The sequence below is a fragment of the Mandrillus leucophaeus genome, unplaced genomic scaffold (assembly GCF_000951045.1).
Source record: "Mandrillus leucophaeus isolate KB7577 unplaced genomic scaffold, Mleu.le_1.0 Scaffold730, whole genome shotgun sequence".
Taxonomy (NCBI): Eukaryota; Metazoa; Chordata; class Mammalia; order Primates; family Cercopithecidae; genus Mandrillus; species Mandrillus leucophaeus.
The window spans coordinates 1,023,169-1,047,155 of NW_012107920.1; positions in this window are offsets into that span (position 1 = coordinate 1,023,169).

Below are 23,987 nucleotides of genomic sequence, written 5' to 3' on the forward strand. Positions count from 1 at the left end.
CATATAGTCCTTTGAGCATGTACAATTAGAATGATGTTTGTTGACAGTTAAACAACTTTAGGATAAAATGAATTGCCTTATCAGCTTTTTTAGTCTTATTTTTTTCTACGTGGAAAGCATCATCTACATTTAAAAGTTAAAATAGCATTATTTTATAAACATGTATCCATTCACTTTTTCAATAGTTATTCAGAGTCTATTTTATGATAGTTATTATGAGGGATTATAAAAGAATAATTCATATTGACTGCCTTTACAAATCTGATATGGTTTAACTCTGTGTCCCCACCCAAATGTCATCCTGAATTGTACTCCCATAATTCCCACATGTGGTGGGAGGGACCTAGGGGGAGGTAATTGAATCATGGGGGCCAGTCTTTCCTGTGCTATTCTTGGGATAGTGAATAAGTCTCATGAGAGCTGATGGGTTTATCAGGGGTTTCTGCTTTTGTTTCTTCCTCATTTTTTCTTGCTGCCACCATGTAAGAAGTGCCTTTCACCTCCCGCCATGATTCTCAGGTCTCCCCAGCCATGTGAAACTGTAAGTCCAATTAAACTTCTTTTTCTTCCCAGTCATGGGTATGCCTTTATCAGCAATGTGGAAACAGACTAACACAAAATCTTATTAACTGTTAGAAAAATAAAGATGTATATGTGTGTATGCACAACATCTTCACACACACAGATATCACAAGGCCAGAAGTAATAAGGTACAGTGTGCTATAGTAATGAAGAGGATGAATGGGTCATTTATAGCACCAGCAGATAATTTATTAAAATATTATCATGTGGTAATATTTTTCCTACCCTGTTCACTGAAGATAACGTTTAATAACTTTTTTTCCTTGTTGAAGACTTGTGTGTAGGGCTGGAAATATCAGTGAGAAAAGAGTGAGTAATTTATCCAAAGCCAAAGTCAGCAGTGGAATATGAAAGTAGAGGAGGATCTAGGGAGCAGGACTTACTTAGTGTGAGTCCCTCTAAGGGATAGTAGGCCCTAGAAGGATATCTGTGTGTATGATTTATTTAAGGAGATAGAAACATAGGGACTGAACATTCTGACCTTGGTACATGTTCCTAGATTCTATATGAGCACAGAAGTAGAACCATCTGATCTACAGAATCTGTGTAGACTGGACAATGGGCATCAGAGTGTAAGCTAGGGTGAGTCAGTAATAGGCTTGGAGGGATCTCCCTGGCCCCATATCTTTGAAACAACCTGGATAAAAGAGCTTCACTTATATTTGAAAAGACTGGGGGCACAGGGTTTGATTTGATTTGAAGGAATTGAAATAGTTTGTTATTTTTTGTTCATATAAGTTTGTGGACTGTATTTTACATCTACTACATATAGAGATTTACTAGGATTTACTACCATCCCCACCAAAACCAGATCTGCTTCAAAGTTTGGTTGTTGTTGCTCAGAATGGGGCAAAAAAAAAAAAAAAAAAAAAAAAATTGGAGACAATTGCTGAAAATTTGACTGGTACTGAGGAAACAGCATGGTCTTTCAGGAGTCCCTGATATGGAGTACACTAGTGTGTTGTGATGAGAATAACTTTGTAAACCCTTGGAAAGTTATACACTGTTCACAAAAGGAAGGAAAAGAGGGGAAGTATACCTTCTAGTACTTTACTGATTCTGTTATTGTCTTTTCTATTCACAAAATAAAAATTGGAAAGAGAGATTCATCAAAGATGATCTTTATAGTCCCTATGTTGATTTTGATTTTTTTAAGGAGGGGAAAGGTGCTTGGAAGCCACAGTTGCAGTAACCTTTGTCAGGAAAACACTTATCACCACCCCTAGACATGACACTTGAAACACAGACTAATACAAGGGGACAGGTGGTAGAGAAGGTTGTTTGAAAGAAGCAGTTGTGACCTTCCAGATACAGAATTTCAGGACATAAAGATGTCACATAGAAGAAGAAAGCTTAGGATCCTGGAGCATGCCTTAGAGGTTCTGCAGCAGTGACAGGTGATACTGAACCCAGAATAGGCAATAGTTAAGGATGACTAAGTCCATGACTCAGACATGGAGATCATCATACTTTCAAGGGAAATATTTAAGGGATTGTGTTTGAATATTTATGTACTTTGAAATAGGCTTTGAAAGAGATACAGACATCCAGATAGAAGAAGCTCAGAGAACCACAGGATACCTTGAAAGACAAGCTTCACTAAAGCTTATAGTCATAAGCTTTTCCAAAGTCAACCTGAAGGAAAGAGTACTGAAAGTGGCCACAGAGAAGTGTCTAATCACCTATAAAGAAATCCCATCACACTAACAGCAGAGTTCTCAGCAGGAATCTTACAAGCCAGAAGAGATTGGGGTACTATTTTCAGTCTTCTTAAAAAAATGCCAGTCAGGAATTTTGTATCCTGCTAAACTAAGCTTCACAAAGGAAGGAAAAATGAAGTTGTTCTCAGATCCCCCAACCACACACACACAAAAGGGAATTTGTCACCACTAGATCAATTCTACAAGAAATAAGAAATGCTCAAAAGAGCTCTAAACGTGGAAGTAGATGGGCAATATTCACCATCATAAAAAACACAGGCAAGTATAACACCCACAGTCTTATAAAGCAGTTACACAATCAAGAGTGCAAAAATAATTAGGTAACAACGTTATGACATGAAGAAAATTTCACATATCAACACTAACCTTAAACATAAATGAACTAAATGGTCCATATATAATATATAGGCTGCTGGAACAGATTAAAAAATCAAAATCCAACAATTGGCTGCATACAAGAAACCCACCTAACTTATAAATACATTTACAGGTTCAAAGGAAAGGAGTAGAAAAAGTTATTCCGCACAAAAGGAAACCAAAAATAAGCAGGGGTAGCTATACTTTTATCAGATAAAACAGACTCTAAATCCACTACAGTTTTTTTTAAGGGCCATTATATCATGATAAAGATATTAGTTAAATAAGAAGATATAACAACTCTAAATTTATATGCACGCAACACTGGCACACCCAGGTTCATAAAACAAATACTACTAGACCTAAGAGAAAATATAGAAGGCAATACAATGATAGCGTGATCTTCAATATCAAACTGACAACACTAGAGAAATCACCAAGGCAGAAAATCAACAAAGAACTCTGGATTTAAATTGTATTCTGGACCAAATAGACCTAACACACATTTACAGAACATTCTACCCTATGATTGTAGTACATATATTCTTCTCATCTGTGTGTGGGGCATAGTCAAAAATGGACTGTATGCTAGGCCTCAAGGCAAGTCTAAATAAATTTTTAAAAATAAAAATCATATCAAGTAACCTCTCAAACCACAGTAGAATAAAACTAGAAATCAATACCAAGTGGGACTCTCAAAATAATACATGGAAGTTAAATTATCTGTTTCACAACAACCAAACCTTTGGGATACAGCACAAGCAGTACTTAGGGAGTATTTATAGAATTAAATCCCTACATCAAAAAGGTAGAAAGATGTCAAATTAACAACCTAATATCACACCTCAAGGGATTAGGAAAACAAGAACAAGCCACACCTAAAGTTAGTAGAAGAAAAGAAATAACAAAGATCAGAGCAGTTCTAAATGAAGTTGACAAAAAAAAAAGTAAAAAAATAAAAAATAAAAAGCATCAGTGAAATGAAAAATAGTTTTTTTGAAAAGATAAACAAAATTGATAGATTGCTAGCTAGATTAACTTAGAAATAAGATTAAAATAAGCACAATCTGAAATGACAAATGTGTCATTACAACTGATATAACAGAAATACAGAAGATTGTCAGAGACTTATGAACAGCTACGTACTGACAAATTAGAAAACCTAGAGGAAATAGCTCTGGTTTCTAGAGGAAACATATAACCTTCAAATATTGAAACAGAAAGAAATAGAAATTCTGAACAGACCAACAATAAATAGAGAACTTGAATTAGTAGTAAAAAACATCTCCCAACAACAACAGCAAAGCCCAGGACCAGGCAGATTCACAGCTAAATTCTACCAGATGTACAAGGAAGAACTATTATGTGCAAAAGTAATTGTGGATTTTGCCATTGAAGGTAATGGCAAAAACTGAAATCACTTTTGCACTAATGATACCAGTCCTTCTGAAACTGGCTGAGAAACTCAAGGAGGAGGGAATCCCCCTTAACTCATTCTGCAAAGCTGGTATTACACTTATACCAAAGCCAGGAAAAGAAACAAGAACAACAATAAAAAAGAAAAATACAGACCAATATCTTTGATGAACATGGATACAAAAATCCACAAGAAAATACTAACAAACTGAATCCAACAGCACATCAAAAAGGCAATACACTATTATCAAGTGAATTTTATTCCATGGTGCAAGGTTGGTTCAACATATGCCAGTCAATATATGTGATTCACTACATAAACAGAATTTAAAACAATAATGATATGATCATATCAATAGATGCAGAAAAAGCATTTGATAAAATTCTGCATTCTTTTATGATTGAAAACTCTTAGTAAGCTAGGCATAGAAGGAATATATCTCAAAATAATGAAAGCAAGATATGACAAACCTATAGCCAACATCATGCTGAATGAGGAAACGTTGAAAGCATTCCTCCTGATAACTGGAACAAGACAAGAATGCCTACTTTCACTATTCCTATTCAACAAGACACTGGAAGTCCTAGCTAGAGCAATCAGGCAGTAGAAAGAAGTGAAAGGGATCAAAATTTAAAAAGAGGAAGTAAAATCATCCCTGTTTGCTGATGATACCAAGAAAACCCTAAAGACTCTTCCAAAACCCTCCTAGATTTGATAAATGACTTCTGTAGAGTTTCAACATACAAAATCAATATGCAAAAATCAGTAGCATTTCTATACAGCAGTAATGATCAAGTTGAGAACCAAGTCAAGAACTCAATCCCATTTACAATAGCTACAAAAAACAATACATAGAAAAAAATTTAACCAAGGAGGTAAAAAATCTCCAAAAGGAGAACTACAAAACACTGATGAAAGAAATCAGACATGACACAAATAAATAATAAAACATCCCATGCTCATGGATCAAAAGAGTCAATATTGTTAAAATAACAATAATGTCTAATGTAGTCTACAGATTCAATGAAATTCCTATCAAATTACCAGTGTCATTTTTCACATAGTTATAAACAATATTCCTAATATTCATATGGAACCAAAAAGAGCTTGAACAGCCAAAGCATTTCTAAACAAAAAGAATACAACTGGAGGTAAAAAATTATTTCACTTTGAAATACACTATAAGATTATAGTAACCCAAACCCAACAACATGTACTGGCTTATAAAAATAGACACATAGATCAATGGAACAGAATGGAAAACCCAGAAATAAAGCCACATATCTACAACCAACTGTTCTTTGACAAAGTCGACAAAATGTGGACTGGGGAAAGGACACCCTATACAATAAATAGTGCTGGGAAAATTGGAGAGCCATATGCACAAGAATTAATCCGGACTCTGATCTCTCGCCAATGTAAAACCTGAAATTATGAAAATATTACAAGAAAACCTAGGGAAAAGTCTTTTGTTCATTGGTCTAGGCAAAGAATTTATGACTAAGTCCTCAAAAGCAAATGTAACAAACACAAAAACAGACAAATGGAACAAATTAGCTAAAAAGCTTCTGCACAGCAAAAGAAATAATCAACAGTAAACAGATAACCTAAAGAATGGAAGAAAATATTTGCAAACAATGCATCCAACCAATTGCTGATATTCAGAATCTACAAAGAACTCAAGAAAAAAAAACATGAAAATTGTGCAAAAGAAATCTTTCAAAAGAAGACATACTGGCAGCCAACAAGTATATAAAAAATTCTCAACATCACTAACCACCAGAGAAATACAAACTAAAACCACACTGAAATACCATCTTACACCACTTCCAATGTTTATTATTAAAAATACAAAGCCAACAGATGTTGGCAAGGATGCAGAGAAAGGGGAATATTTTTATACACTGTTGGTTGTAATCTAAATTATTATAACCTCTATAGATAACAGTATGGAGATTTCTCAAGGAACTAAAAATAGAACTACCATTTGATCCAGTAATTCCACTACTGAATATCTATCCAAAGGAAAAAAAATAATTTGATCAAAAAGACATCTGCACTTCTGTGTCCACTGTAGCAATATTCACAATAGCAAAATCATGTAATCAACCTAAGTGATCATCAATAGATGACTGGATCAAAAATATGGCGTATGTGTGATCTATCTATCTATGTATCTATCCATTATGGAATACTACTTAGCCATAAAAAATGCAATCATGTCTTTTGCAGCAACACAGATGGAACAGTAGACTATTATCTTAGTGAAATAACTCAGAAACAGAAAATCAAATACCCTATGTGGTCATTTATAATTGGGAGCTAAACAATGGGTATACACAGACATATGGAGTGGAATAATAGGCATTGGAGATTCCAAAAGATGGGTCTCTATCTTTTGGTGGGGAAGGGTATGAAGGATGAAATACTACCTATTGGGTACAATGTACACTTTTTGGGCGATGGGTACTCTAAAAGCCCAGACTTCACCACTACACGACATAACCACGTAACACAACTGTAGTTGGACCCTTAAATCCATAAAAATAAAAATAATCAATTAAGAAACCCAAATGGGGTTTGAGCCTGTTTCAGAATATACCAGGTAATTGGCCTAAATACCCATCAGATTAAGATTAGAGACTTGTCAGAAAGAGTTCCAACTCTAGAATCTTTAGACTCAGATGTGTGGATCTAGTCCTGAAACATTACTATTGCCCATTCTACTTTTACCTAACACCTACTAAATACTACAGTCTGGTTTATACATAATTTTCTACAAGTCTAATCTCCAGACACTTGGTGAGGTGCTCTGTTACAAATTGCCACTGCACACTGTATATTTGTGTTGTACTTATCACAATTGTAATTAAAATTTTTAGTAATTTATTTTAATATCTGCCTCTTTTTCAGGTTTCTAAGTCCCACCAGCTCAGGCACTGTTATTGCTAAATTCTCAGTACTTAGGATAGGGCTTGACTCAGAGTAGGTGTTCAATAACTATGCCTTGAATGAATGAATTATTTAGACTGAAACACGGGTTTGCCATAGGAAGTTCTGGGAGATAAAACTTAAGAGAGAGGCTAAAATAAAATTCTGGAGTGTTGTAAGTATCAATCGGTGCAGTTTTCTAAGTCATGAATACCTTTGAAACTTCTCAGAAGAGTATTCCACATTCAAATAACTGGTGGGAGGTTACTCTGAGTAAATTTTTTCAAATTGTGCACCATACCCCAAATACTGAAGAGATATTGACAGCCATATATTTGTAAATCAGAAAAACGGGTAGAGTCACATGCTTTACTTTAAGCAGCAAATTCATATCACAAACAAATAAAGGGAAGGGAAGGGAAGGGAAGAAAGTAAAAGAAGTAAAAGAAGAAAGACAAAAGCAACTTTCCATAGAGAGTCTCTGTGAAAGAGCTATGTTTATCTTAAATTAGCTCAGTCTAAAATTTTGGCACAGTAGAAATGACTTAGCAGATGATTTCATATAGCAGAGGCTCAGCTTTTAGTACAATTGTGTGCAATGAAAGGTCACTCTCTGATCTTCCCAAGCAGGTAGTAATGCTACATCTGAAATGCCTGCACAGCCTAGTCTCTGCTTTTTTGACCTTATCTGAAGACGGTTTTCAATATGCTAATATCTCTGTTAATGAGATCCAAACAGTACTCACCATGCATGAATGACTGGGATCTAATTATTGCAAATTCTCCAACCAGTGACTTTTGCAGCAGTGCTTATTCAGTTCTATAGGCCAGACTAAAGCAGGGTAAAGGCCTGTTTTTGCTATTTCCAACAAAAGTTCAACTCCAAGTGTCATTTTTAAAAAAACTTTCATGTTATGAATGGCCTTACTTCTTGGGGCTTAAAGAAATAGAGAAATGTGGAGAGCAAGGGCAAGTGAGTTAGATCCACAGCCAAACACACCTCTGCCACTCTCACATCTTCTTGGAAACTGCTTCCAGGCCTTAAGAGGTTGCACAGAATAAAAACAAAAAGAAGAGGAGAAGGAGGAGGAGGATGGGGATAAAGCAGTAATAGTAAAATATGAAATAAAATACTAATTACTACCGAAGGAGCAGGTGCTTTAAACACCTTTTATAGGTTTCTCCTTTGATCCTCACAGTAATTATATGACATAGGAGCTATTATTATTGTCATTTCACATATGAGAAAATGACAGCTTAGAGAAATAATTAAGGGAGCCAGGTCTGGGTCTTTTTAGTTCATAACTGCATGGGTAGAAGAGAAAGATGAAAGGATGGGGTAGTGGCCCTTGATCTCAAATCATCTTTAAGGAAGGTTAGAAATATGGACAATTAAGAGAGTAGTTTTTTTTGAGGTCACAAATATTACTAATTAAACACAGAAAAGGAAAACTCAGCAAGAGTTACAAATCAAATGTCAAGTCATACTGAGCCTGAGAGATGTTTTGGGCCATAGAAGAAAATAGTGTTTGGATGGGTGGGGGAAAGGACAGCTACATGGTGCTCTGCTTCCAGAGCAGTACATCAGGATCAGAAATCGGGATGAGGAATGCATGACGAAGTAAATGTGTCCAGCTGGAATGGAAGAAACAGGTGTGGTGGTAGGTGCAGCTAAATTGAGGGAATTATGTTATGGGATTCTCAAATGTGAGGCTAAGGAATTTGGGTTGTATAGAGTAAATAATGGGAGTTACTAATGTAATTTAAGCAAGAAAACTTTTGAAATAAATGTGTTTGGAAGACTAATTTGCAGGGTGATTTGAAGTGGGCTGCATGACTTATGCCAAGGAAACAAATGGCATAGCTATTATATTCATCTAAGAACAAACGAAAAAATAGTGAAATAAGATGTTGGCAGAGGAAATGAAAAGCAAGGAATAGGTAGAAAAAAATGTAAGGAATAATTTCTTTAGCTTGAAAATTCTACCAGTATTATGCAATACTTACATTAAATTAAGAACATTAGGGATCTAGGTAATTTATGGCAAGAAATACCATCTTTGAATTATTAGATTTTTCAAATGATTACTCTAGCAAAAATCATTATTTAATTTTTATAAGCGGAAGTGTGCTAAAAAGCTTCTAGACATTTGACAAAATTATTCAATTCAATATTATTACTGCTTAGGTGATTGAAAATTGGCAAAACTTTTAATTTTGTGTTTTATGTTCTTTATTTTTAATCAGTAAGCCTTTGAGGCAGATAAATTTATCTGGACAATCATGTCTTCTACAACATAGAGGCTTATCATAATGAAAAAAGAATGAAGTTCAAGTGATCATGTGAAAAATAAAGCAGTTGCATTTTCTGCTTAAATACTAATTTGTTGAGAATTACGTGGGTGTTGCTTGTTAAAATTGCCACAAATAGCAGTATTGCCATTTGTATTGTTTTTTTGTACAAAATGCCATGGTTCAAGTTCTGGTTTAAATAACAGCCTAGAGAAGTATGTTTAATTTATTAACTATAAACAGAGTCCAAATTTTAGAGGAGCTGAAAGGAAAATATTTTTAACTAGAACACATGCTGACTCTAGAGAGGATAAGAGGCTGTCTATGTATCAGCAAATCTGGCAGGGGATGGCTTACGAAGATGCAATGACTGAGTCACCTCAGAGTTCCCTTTTTCTGCTTATTCTTTAAGGAGTACAGATGCCTCTTCCTGTTGTGTAGATAACCATTAAAGTCTCTCCTAACTTTCAGAAGACTATTTCAAAGGATTTTAGTTTATGAGGGTTCAGTCACTTCATGAGAATTTTTAAGCCTCTGTTATTTGTAGAGCCCTATCATATGTAGCATTTGAAGGGAGATAGAAGGAATAGAAGTGATTTCTGCCTACAGGAAACTCCAAGTAAGAAACTGTTTATAAAAACTATAAAGATCTTTCAAAATAAACTGGAAATAAATTAGAAATGGGTTAATTTAAAAGGTAGACCTAAAAAGGTAGACCCTGAAACTGTAAGACTACTAGAAGAAAACATTGGGGAAACTACAGGACATTGGTCTGGGTAAAGATTTTTTGGGGCAAGACTACAAAAGCACAGACAACCAAGGCAAAAATTGACAAATGGGATTACAACAAGATAAAAATTGCCTGCACAGCAAAGAAAACAATCAACAAAGTGAAGAGACAACCTACAGAATGGGAGAAATTATGTGAAAAATATTCATCTGACAAGGAACTAATATCCAGTATGTATAAGAAACTCAAACAACTCAATAGTCAAACAAACAAACAATCTGATTTTAAGGTAGACAAAAGATCTGAATAGATATTTCTCAAAAGAAGACATATAATGGATAACAAGTATATGAAAAAAGTGCTCAACATCATTAATCTTCAGATAAATGCAAATCTAAAGCACACTGAGATGTCATCTTACTCCAGATAAAATGGCTGTTATCAAAAAGGCAAAAAATAACAAACGCTGATTAGGATGTGAAGAAAGAGGAGTGCTTGTACACTGTTGGTGGGAATGTAAAGTAGTACAGCCTTTATGGAAAACAATATGGAGGTTCCTCAGAAAACTAAAAATAGAACCACCATATGATCCAGCAATCCCACTACTGGGTATATACACAAAGGGAATGAAATCAGTATGTCAAAGAGGTTTCTACACTCCCCTGTTTATTGCAGCACTATTCACGATAGCCAAGATTTGGAATCAACCTAAATGTTCCACAACAGGTGACTGTATAAAGAAAATGTGGTGTATATACACAACAGAATATTATTAAACCATAAAAAGAATGAAATCCTGTCATTTGCAGCAACATGAATGGGATTGAAGGTCATTATTTTAAGTAAAATAAGACAGGCACAGAAAGACAAATATCCCATGTTCTCACTCATATGTGAGAGTTAAAAAGTGGACTTCATGGAGGTAGAGAGTAGAATGGTGGTTATCAGATGCTGGAAAGGGAAGGGGGAATGAAGAGAAGTGGATTAATGGGTACAAAAATGCAGTTAGATGGAAGGAATAAATTCCAGTATTTGATAGCACAGTAGGAAAATTATAGTTAACAATAATTTATTCTATATTTCAAAATACTTGGAAGAGAAGAATTGTGATATTATCAACATTAAAAAGATAGATGTTTGAGGTGATGTATATTCCAATTACACTGATTTGATCATCACACATCGTATACCTATATCAAAGTATCAGGTGCACCCCCAAAATATGTGCAACTATTATATAGTGATAAAAATATAAAAAATTTAAAGAAACATAAAAAGAGAGAAAGATGGACCATGACGTGATGGCAAGTAAGAGCGAAGGAAACCAATGGGACACAAACAGATAATTTAATGAGAAGTCTGGGAACCCAGGTCCTGGTCTCATCTGTGACCTGAGATAAGCTGCTTTCACTAGTTGGGCCTTAAAATTATCTAAAATACTAGGCCCTCTTGAAGCTGCTACCCAACTCCACAGTTACATAAAATTTTCAAGTTGGGTTAATGTTCAAAATGGAAATTATTTTATTAATATAATTTTTTTTTCTAGAGTCCAGTGAAAATTCATGTGTTAGCTTTAAACAACTATTGGACATTTTGCATTGTTCATCCAACCAACCAAGTTCAGTTGTTGGTTTCTTTTCCGTAGCTACTGCAGCTAGGTAAATGAATGATGCTGTTATAGGCATTATTTATATAAACTATAAACTCTACAAGACAGTATTATGATTTTGCTTTAAATAGTTATGTGCATTTTAAATAAAGAGTAGACACATCATTATATTTACTTAAACATTTTTAATTTTCAGTGTTCTTTATTAATGCCTATAGGTCCAAGTTTTCTCTTGGTGTCATTTCCCTTCAGCTTGTTGAATTTTACTAGCATTTCTTGTAGTGCAGTTCTGGTGGCAATAATTCCTGTTTCATTTAGCTGAAAATGTCTTTATTTCATCTTCATTTTTGGATGATATTTTTGTTGAATTAGCATTTTGGGCTGACAGTATTTTCTTATTAGTCATCTCGATCTAATTTATATTTATTGAACTCTTAGCCCAACTTCAGAATACATATTATTTTCAAGATCACATAGTAAATTCACCAGAGAAGACTGAATACTGGGTTGTAAAATAAATCTGAATGTATTTTAAAAGGTCAAACTAATATAGATTATGTATGTTTTCAGACCATAACCAAATTAAATTAGAAGTCAGTAACAGTAACATACCTTGAAATCACCAAATAGTTGAAAAATAAACAATGTAATTCTAAATCTATAGTTTGAAGAAGGAATCACAAAAATAATTGAAGAATATTTAAAACTAAGTGATAATAAATTACAATCTACCAAAATTTAAGGGATATAGATAAAGCAACATTTAGAGATAAATTTATTTTAGTTTAATTTACTATAAATGTTTACATTAGAACAGAGTTCTAAAATCAATGATATAAAAAAATAGAATAGTGAAAATGCAATACACGGACAATATTAAATGCTGACAAGAATTTGTAGCAAGAGGAACTCTCATTAATTGCCAGCGGGAATCCAAAATGGTACAGCCACTTTGAAAGACAAACGGTCTCTTATAATACAAAACATACTCTTAACATATGATCTAGCAATTGTGCTCTTTGTTATTTACCCAAATCAGTTAAAAACTTATGTCCATAAAAAACCTTGCACATGAATATTTATAGCAACTTTATTTGTAAATGCCCAAACTGGAGAGCAACCCAAATATCTTTCATTAGGTGAATGGATAACATCAATAAGATGCAACGTTATTTAATGATAATAAGAAATGAGAGCAATGGAAAGAGCTGAAGACGAGTTAACTGATATAGCCAAGTGAAAAAACACTCTTTGTATGATGAAGATAAAAACAGAAATCAATAAAATAAGAAACAAACAATAGGAAAAATTAATAATACCTAAAGCTGCTTTTTTTTTTTTTTTTTGTAAAGTAATAAAATAGACTTCTGGTTCCTATCTGGCTTGTTATCAGTTGTCACTTCCATGCCCACAACCAGAAAATCCTGAACAAACTGAAAATTGACAACTCTTCTTATACTCATCAGAGAATCAAGGGCACAGGACAAATTTCTATCCCCAAATAGGAGAGACAGGTAGATGCAGAGAATCACAGCTTACTAGACCAAAAGAAAAAAAAAGAAAAAGAAAAAGAAAAAAGAAATACACAGCACTAAAAATAAAAGATAATAAAATACTTAAATAAAAATCTAACAAAATATGTACAAGAATAAGGAAAACTAAAACTCTGATATAGAAATCAAAATAGCTAAATAAATGGAGAGATATTCCATGCACAATATATTCTCAATATTGTCAAGATGTCAGTTCTTACCAATGTTAAATGTATACTCAACACAATCCCAATCAAAATCTCAGTGAGTTATTTTGGGGATATCAGCAAACAGATTATAAAATTTATATGGAGAGGCAAAAGACCTAGGATAGCCAATACAATATTGAAAATGAAGAACAAAGTTAGAGGGCTGACACTATCCAACTTGAAGGCTTATCATAAAGTAACAGAAATCCAGACAGTGTGGTATTGGTAAAAGAATAGACAAATATGTCAATGGGACAGAATAGAGAGCCCAGAAATAGACCCACACAAATGTAGTCCACTAATCTTTGTTGAAGGGGCAAAGGCAATTCAATAGAAAAGAGATAAATTTTTTTAAACAAATGTTGCTAGAACAACTGGACATCCACATGCAAAACTATGAATCTAGGCACAGACTATATGCCTTTTACGAAAATGTGATTATATAACTAAATGTAAAATGCAAAGCTTTACTATGCCTAGCCGATAACATAAGAGAAAATCTAGATGACGTTGTATCTGGCATTTACTTCTAAGATACAACAACAAAAACATGATGCATGAGAGAAAAAATTGATAAGTTGAACTTCATTAAAATAAGAAAAACTTCTCTGTGAAACATACTAAGAGAGTGAAAACACAAACTACAGACTGAGGGGAAAATCTTTGCAAAAAATATTTGATAAGGGGTAACTCATATCCAACTCACATCCATAATATGCAAATAATTCTCAAAATTCACCATGAAGAAAACCAATTTAAAAATAGGCAAAAGATCTGAACAGGTGCCTCATAAAAGAAAAATATATGCACAGAAAATAACCATATAAAAAGATGCTAAACATTGTATGTCATTAGGGAATTGCAGATAAAACAGCAATAAGAAACCACTACACACATATTAGAATAGTGAAAATGCAATACATGGACAATACTAAATGCTAATAAGAATTTGTAGCAAGAGGAACTCTCATTAGTTGCCAGCAGGAATCCAAAATGGTACAGCCACTTTGAAAGACAAATGGTTTCTTATAATACAAAACATACCCTTAACATATGATCTAGCAATTGTGCTCTTTGTTATTTACCCAAATCAGTTAAAAACTTAAGTCCATAAAAAACCTTGCACATGAATATTTATAGCAACTTTATTTGTAAATGCCCAAAGTGGAGAACAACCCAAATATCTTTCATTAGGTGAATGGATAACATCAATAAGATGCAACGTTATTTAATGATAATAAGAAATGAGAGCAATGGAAAGAGCTGAAGACGAGTTAACTGATATAGCCAAGTGAAAAAACACCAGTTTGAAGAGATTACATACTGTATGACATTAAGGAAAAGACAAAGCAACAACAACAACAACAACAACAAAAATCAGTAGTCGAAAGTGGTTATGGTGGATACATGTAATACATTTCTCAAAACCGTAGAATATACAACACAAAGAGTGAAACTTAATGTACATTATGGACTTTAGTTACTAATATGTCAATATTGGTTCATGAATTGTAACAAATGCACCAAAATAGTGCAAGATATTAAAAGTAGAAAAATTGGGGGTACAGTGTGGTACAAGGAAACTCTGTTCCGTTTTCTTTTTTTTCTGTTAATCTAAAACTGCTCTAAAAATTAATTGTATTAATTAAAATAACCAATGAAATGGACATATCCCTAATTGGAGTGATGAAAAGAAAAAGAAAAAGAATAATCTTTGTCAAATAAATACCAATAAATACCAGTAGTTAAAAAAAAAGTCATTACTGCAGATTCTACAGATATTAAAAGGATAATGAGAGTATTACAAATAGTATTTCCAACATATTTAACAAATAAGATGAAATAGAAAAATTCCTGAAACATTACAAACACCTGAATAATCAACACACTTTTGAATTCAAAAGGAAAATTAAAAAGTCGCTCAAGACAAATAAAAATAGAAACAAAATATACCCAAACTTACGGGTTGCAGCAAAACAGTTCTAAGAAGTACCTAATATTTAAAAATTGTTTTAAAAATATAATATAGATACATATATATGTATATGTGTGTGTGTATATATATATGTATAAGCTGTGACATGAAAAACACCAAATGTGTAGGAGAGAGAAGCAAAAGTGTAGTTTCTCTATGTGATTGAAGTTAAGCTATTATCAGATTTTATCAGATTAAAATAGACTGCTGTAGCTATAGGGTGTTTTCTGTAAAACCTATAGTAGATACACCAAAGGTAAAGATACATCAAAAGATAAGTGTGATGGTTAATACTATCAATTTGATTGGATTGAAAGATACAAAGTATTGATCCTGGGTGCGCCTGTGAGGGTGTTGCCAAAGGAGATTAACATTTGAATCAGAGGGCTGGAAAAGGCAGACCCACCCTCAATCAGGGTGGGCACAATCTAATCAGCTGCCAGCATGGCTAGAATATAAGCAGGCAGAAAAATGTGAAAAAGGAGACTGACTTAGCCTCCCAGCCTACAGCCTTCTTCCATGCTGGATGCTTCCTGCCCTCGAACATTGAACTCCAAGTTCTTCAGTTTTGGAACTTGGACTGGCTTCTCCTTGCTCCTCAGCTTGCAGACAGCCTATTGTGGGAACTTGTGATCGTGTAAGTTAAACTTAATAAAGTTCCCTTTGTGCGCGCACGCGCGCGCGTGTGTGTGTGTGTGCGTATCCTATTAGTTCTGTCCCACTAAAGAACCCCGACTAATATAATACCATTACAGAAAAATCATCAGTTCACAAAGGAAGACAGCAAGAGAGGAAGAAGAAACAAAAGAACTACAAAGCAGGCAGAAATCAATGAACAAAAAGGCAATAGTAAATCCTTACCTATCAATAATTATCTTAAATAATTATTCTATCAAAAGTCAGAGTGGCTGCTTTGTTTAAAAAAATGAGAGATAAATATGTACTTCACACAAGATTCCCTTTATCTTTGACACAGTCTGAAAGTGAATGGATAGAAAATGGTATTTCTTGCATATGGTAACCAAAAAGAGTGGGGGTGATTATACTAATATAGCTACTATACTGACATCAGACAAAATAGACTTTAAGTCAGAAACTGTCACAAGAGACAAAGAAGGTCATGATATAATTATAAAGGGGTAAAGTAATCAAGAAGATGTAACAATAGTAAATACTTAGGAACTCAACTCGGAAATACCTAAATATATAAAACATACATTAACAGAACTGAAAGAAGATATACACAGCAATACAATAATAAAAGGGGAATTAATACTCTGCTTTCAACAACTGTTAGATCATCTTACAGAAAATCAATAAGGAAACAGTGAATTTGAACAACACTATAGACCCAATGGAACTAACAGACACATACAGAACATTCCATCCAGTAACAGTAGAGTACACATTATTTTCAAGCACATACAAAATATTCTCCAAGATAGGTCATGTTAGGCCACAAAACAAGTCTTAACAAATTCAAGAATATTAAAATCATATTCATCATCTTACCACAATGGTTATGAAACTGGAAATTAGGAAACAGAAGAACAATTGAAAAACTCACAGACATGTGGAAATTAAGCAGCCTACTCCTGAATAACCAGCACACTTCTGTAATCAGAAGGAAAATTAAAAAGTAACTGAGACAAATGAAAATAGAAACACAACATACCAAAACTTATGGGATGCAGCAAAACAGTTTAAGAGTGAAGTTTATAGTGACAAATACTTGCTTTAAGGAAACAAAAGATCTCAGATAAACAATCTAACTTTACACCTCAAGTAACTAGGAAAAGAAAAACCATCTAAGCCCGTATTTAGCAAAAGAAAGAAATAACAAAAGTCAGAATAGAAATAAATGAAATAGAGACTAGAAAAACAATAGAAAAATATCAATGAAAGTAAGAGTTGGTTTTTGGAAAAGATGAGCAAAATTGACAACCTGTTAGCTAGCCTAAGAAGAAAGGAGAGAAGACTCAAATTGGAAATGAAAGAGGAGACAATCAATATCACAAAAATGGATTATAAGAGATGACTGTGAACTATTTCTATGCCAACAAATTGGATAACCTAGAAGATATGGATGCATTCTTTTTAACATGTAAACTACCAAAACTAAACCATGAAGAAATAGAAAGTGTGAACAAACTAACAGTAAGGAAATCGAATCAGTAATTTAAAAATCTCTCAACAACAACAAAAAATGCCCAGGATAAGATGGCTTCACTGGTGAATTCAAGTAAACATTTAAAGAAGAATTAATGCCATAGTTCCCAAACGTTTCCAAATAATTGAAGAGAGAACATTTTATAACTCATTTTATGAGGTCAGCATTTTCTGATACTGAAGCTGGACAAGGACACTATAAGAAAAAAATTATAGGCCAATATCCTTTATAAACATAAATTCAAAAATTCTCAATAAAATACTAGCAAACCAAATTCACCAGCACATTAGAAAGGTCACACACCAAGGTTAAATGGCTTCTACATACTCAAATCAATAATTGCAATCCACTACCATAAGAGATGAAGGATAAAAATCATATGATCACTTCAATAGCTTCAGAAAAAGCATTTGGGAGTATTCAGCATCCTTTTATGATAAAAATATCTAACAGCTCAGGTGTAGAAGGAATGTACTTCAACATAATAAAGGCCAAATGTGACAGGCCTACAGCTAACATCATACTCAACAGTGAAAAGCTGAAAGTTCTTCCTCTAAGATCAGGAACAAGACAAAGATTCCCACTCTCACCATTTCTAATCAAATAGTACTGGAAGTCCTAACTCGAGCAATTTGGCAAGAAAAATAAATAAAAGGCATTCAAACTGGAAAATAAGATGGTAAATTTTCTCTGCAGATGACATGATCTTATATATAAAAACCCCAAAGACTTCATCAAAAAACTGCTAGAACTTATGAACAGATTCATTCAGTAAAGTTGCAGAATACAAAATCAACATACAAAAATCAGTTGTTTCTATATGCAGTCATGTGCCACATAACATTTCACTAAAAAATGTGTTACCAAAACACGAGAGGTTTGATGTAGGTCCTGCTGTTTAGCACACAGAAAGTCAACCACTGAGACAAGTATTGCCAAGGAAAAAGGCTTTAATCAGGTGCTGCAGCCAAGGAGATGGGAGCTCACTCTCAAATCCAACTCCCTGACTGAGTAAAACTATGGGTTTATATAGCAAGGAAGAAATGAAGCAATAAGCAAGAAACCAGGAACTAGGGAGGGGCAGTGGTGGACTGGATAAAGAAAATGTGGTAATGTGGTATATACACACCATGGAATACTACACAGTCATAAAATGAATGAAATCACATCCTTTGCAGCAGCATGAGTGCAACTGGAGGCCATTTTCCTAAGCAAATCATCACAGAAATAGAAAACCACATGCCACATTTTCACTTACAAGTGAAAGCTAGACATTGGGTACTCATGGGCATAAAGATGGCAGCAATAGGAACTGCCATCTATTTGAGTAGATTAGGACTACCAGAGTGGGGAGGGAGGGAGAGGGCAAAGGTTGAAAAACTATTGGGTACTGTGCTCAGTACCTGGGTGACAGGATCCTTCATACCCCAAACCTTAGCATCATGCAATGTACCCACACAATAAACCTGCACATGTACCCCCTGAATCTAAATTAAAAGTTGAAAGTCTAACACATACGATTATGTATAGTGCATGATACTTGATAAAAATAAATGACTATGTCATTGGTTTATGTATTTACTATACTAAGCATTTTGTCATTTAGAATGTACTCCTTTTACTTATTGAAAAAAGTTTACCATAAAACAGTCTGCCATGTCACATCAGCAGCTGCCTCATACATCTTGTGTTTACCATAACTCTTGATTGTATTATTTTTCTTATGCTTGATTTAATCTTATGTTGTTTTGTTCATTATGGCCCCTGAGCATACAAAATCCTTTGTTAATGTTGCCAGTAAGAGGCCATATTGAATAATTGACCTGAAACTTAATTAAGTGATTAAAGGTAACAGAGGTAGAAAATAAGTGCTAGTTATGGCTTACCAGGAAATCATGTCCCATTCCACCATAGCTATGATCTTGAATAACAAGAAGAATGTGGCTGAAATTGTTAAAGGATCTGCTTCATTGATGGCAACAAGACTAACAAAAATTTGAGAAAAGCTAGTGTTAAATATAGAAAAAGTTCTGATGACTTGGATTGCAGATCAGACTCAGGAACATATCCTTCTCAGCACTTTGATAATCATGGTCGATACAAAAAGTTTGCTTGCAATGTTGAAAGGAAAGGCTGAACCCGTCAGTAATGTTTAATCTACTCCTAGCTCTGTGTGGTTTAAACATGTCAAGAATCATTCATTACCTAATGTGAAAGTGAGAGGTAAGTCTGTGAGTGCTGATGTGAAGGCAGCTGAAGAAATTTTGGAAACTCCAGATAAGCTCATTGTAGAGGTAAGTTATTTACCAGTGCAAATCATTAATATAGATGAAACCTCTTTATTCTGGATACACATGTCTGAAAAGACTTTCATGTATAAGGAGGCCCAGTCAAGCCAGGTTTCAAGACTTTTAATGACAGGGTAACAGTCTTGCTTGTGGGCAATGTTGCAAGCTACAAGTTAAAATTCTTTGTAATCTGGCATAGTGAGAACCCCAGAGCCTTCAAAGCATATGAATATATACATTCTGCTAGTATACTGCAGGAACAATAAGGAGTTGTGGGATGCCCCGACTTCTTTTCTAAGATGTCTTCCTGAATTGCTATGCAAGCAAAATGGAGAAGTACTACTTGGAGAATAACTTCCAACGAACTTGATCCAACCAATAGATCAAAGAGTTATGGCAGCTTTTAAGGCCTACTACCTGAGAATGAGCTTTGCCCAGACTATTGCTGAAACTGAAGAAGACACTATGAAAACACTGATGCAAGTCTTGAAAGATCGTATCTATAGCTGCACTAAAAACCTTTCTTGGGTTTGGGTAATATCATCAAGGAGTATGAATGGCATCTGAAGAAAGGCACTTAAGATATTTGCATAACTTCAAAGACGTTGCAAAAATCAACAAGACTGTGGTTGGAATTTCAAACAACTTTAATCTGGGTATGGAGGAGGATGACATTGAGGAGAATAAGAACCCCAAGAAAACTTATAGTGAAGTGTTCAGTAGCAGCTTTTGCAGACCTCAACAAGTCCTATTAGAAGTTTCAAAGCATGGACCTCAACACCAAATGGTTGTTATTCATAGAGAAGAATGTTCATGGCACCTTATCAGCTTACAAGCAAATCTCTATGATGAAAGAAAAAACAAACCAAGAAAATCACCATGGAGAAGTGACACCTGCAAAGAGTGACACCTCCTCAAGAAGAGCCTCAGGCAGATCCTTCAATAGGTGTTTCAAAAGGAGGCATTGCCAAATGACAGCTCTATGTGGGTTATTGCCCTTGAAGACAGCTCAGTAAGACAACATGTAAAGGTACAAGACAGTCATATTGATTATCTTGCCTTGAGTAGGCCTAGGCTAGCTTGCGTGTTTGTGTCTTAGTTTTTAAAAAAAGTTAAAAAGGTGAAAAAAATCTTAAAAATAGGAAAAGCTTAAAGACTAAGGATATAAAGACAGAAAATATTTTTTACAGCTGTACAGTGTGTGTGTTTTAAGCTAAGTGCTATTTAAAAAGAGTCAAAAGGTAAAATTTTAAATTTTGTGAATTAAAAATGTTACGGTATGCTAAGGACAATTTATTATGGAATACATTTTTATAATTTGTGCAGCCTAAGTGTACTATACATTGTTTATAAAGCCTACCTAGTATACAGTAATGTCATAGGCCTTCACATCCACTCACCACTTACTCACTGATTCATTCAGAGCAACTTTCAGTCCTACAACCTCCATCCATTTTAAGTGCCCTATACTATTTTTAATTTTTATACTATATTTTTACAATACTTTTTCTACATTTAGAAATATTTAGACATATAAATACTTGCCATTGTGTTACAGTTGCCTGCAGTATTTGGTATAGCAATATGTTGTACAGGTTTGTGGCCTAAGAGTGATAGGCTATACCACATAGCCTAGGTGTTTAGTAGGCTATACCATCTAGGTTTGTGTAAGTACACTCTATGATGTTCACATGACAATATTGCCTATCAATGCATTTATCTGAAACTATCCCCATTGTTAAGTGATGCATTATTGTACTAACAACAAACTATCTGAAGAAGAAATTAAGAAAACAATTCAATTTACAATAGCCTAAAAATAATAAAATACCTAGAAATAAATTTTACTAGAGAGAGGACAGGTTTCTACATTGAAATTTATAAAATAGTAATAAAAGAAATTGAAGAAGACAAAAATAAATGGAAAGACAATCTGTGTTCATGGTTTAGAAGAACCAGTATTATTAAACTGTTCATAATACGTGAGTGATCTACAGATTCAAGAAATCCCTATCAAAATTCCAATGACATCTTCCACAGAAATAGAAAAAAAAAATCCTAAAATCATATGGAACTACAAAAGACCATGAAAAGGCATAGTATTCTTGAGAAAGAAAAACATGGTTGAAGTTATATTACCTGCTCTCAAAGTATATTACAAAGTTATAGTAATCAAAACAGTGTTTTTGACATAAAAACAGACACATATACAAATGGGACAGAACGGAGAGCCCAGAAATAAATTCATCATAAACAGTCAACTAATATTTAACAAAAGTGCCAAGAATATAGATGAGAAAATGACACTTTTCAATCAATGGTATTGAGAAAGCAGGATATTCACATGCAAAAAAAAAAAAAAATTGGATCCTTATACTGTACATCAAAATTAACTCAAAATTGATTAGACTTAAATGCAGGACCTAAAACCATTAAAATCTTAGAAGACAACATAAGGAAAAAACTTGCTATTCCAATGATTTTATGAATATGACACCAAAAGCACAGGTAACAAAGGCAAAAATAAGCAAGTGGGGCTACCTCAAGTGGAGAATTTTCTGCATAGCAAAGAAAAAAATCAATAAAATAAAAAGGCAACTTGTAAAATGGGAAAAGATATTTGGAAACCATATATCTGATAAGGGTTTAATATCCAAAATGTATAAGGAACTCACACAACTCAATAGCAAAAATGAAATAACCCATAATTAAAAATAGGCAAAAGACCTGAATATACATTTTTCCAAAGAAGACATACAAATGGCCAACAGATATAAGAAAAGTCTTCAACATCACAAATCATCAAGAAAATGCAAATCAAAACCATAATAAAACATCACGTCATACCTGTTAGGATGACTATTATCAAACAGTCAAATGGTAACAAGTATTAGGATGTGGAAAAAAGGAAACCCTTGTATATTATGGATCAGATTGTAAATTAGCACAGGTATTAGAGAAAACATTATGAAGCTTCCTTAAAAAAAAACTAAAGAGAGAATTAACATATGACCCAGAAATCCCATCCTTAGGTAAATATCCAAAGGAAAATCAAGGAAATGGCTGCATTACCATTTTAATGCAGTACTCTTCACAATAGTCAAGATATGGAAACAAACTAAGTTTCCATCAACAAATGAATAGATGAAGAAAATATGGTATATATCTATGTATATATACATACAAAATGGAATATTATTCAACCTTAAAATGGAAGGAAATCCTGCCATTTGTGACAACATGGATAAACCTAGAGGACATCATGCTGACTAAAATAAGCCAGATATGCAAAGGTAAATACTATATTATCTTACTTACATGTGGAATCTAAAGAAATTGACCATATCAAAGCAGAGAGTTTAAAAATAGTTTTCAGGGGATAGGAGTTGGGGAGATGAGAGAATCTTGTACAAAGGTTACACACACAAATTTTTATTTTTTATTTTTATGTGTACATAGTATGTGCATATATTTATAGGTTACATGAGATATTTTGACACAGGCATACAATGTTTAATAACCACATTGGGGTAAATGGGATATGCATCACCTCAAACGTTCATCATTTCTTTTGTTGTGAACATTCCAATTGTACTCCTTCAGTTATTCTAAAATTTACAACAAATTATTGCTTACTGTGGTCACCTTGTTGTACTATCACACGTGATATCTTATTCTTTGCATTTAACTATACTTTTGTACCCATTAACCACCCCATTTTCTCCCAACACCCTCCCACTACTCTACCCAGTCTGTTATAACCATCATTCTACTCTGTATCTCCATAAGTTCAATTATTTATTTTTTTTTCTTTTTTTAAGACGGAATCTTCCTCTGTCACCCAGGCTGGAGTGCAGTGGTACGATCTTGGCTCACTGCAACCTCCGCCTCCCGGGTTCAAGCGATTCTCCTCCCTCAGCCTCCTTGTGCCACCATGCCGGATCAATTTTTGTATTTTTAATAGAGACAGGATTTCACCATGTTGGTCAGGCTCATCTTGAACTCCTGACCTTGTGATCTGCCCACACTGGCCTCCCAAGGTGCTAGGATAACAGGTGTGAGCCTAGCCAATTATTTTAATTTTTAATCCCTACTAATGAGTGAGAACATGCAAAGTTTGACTTTTTGTGCTTGGCTTATTTCACTTAACATAATGTCCTCCAGTTCCATCTAC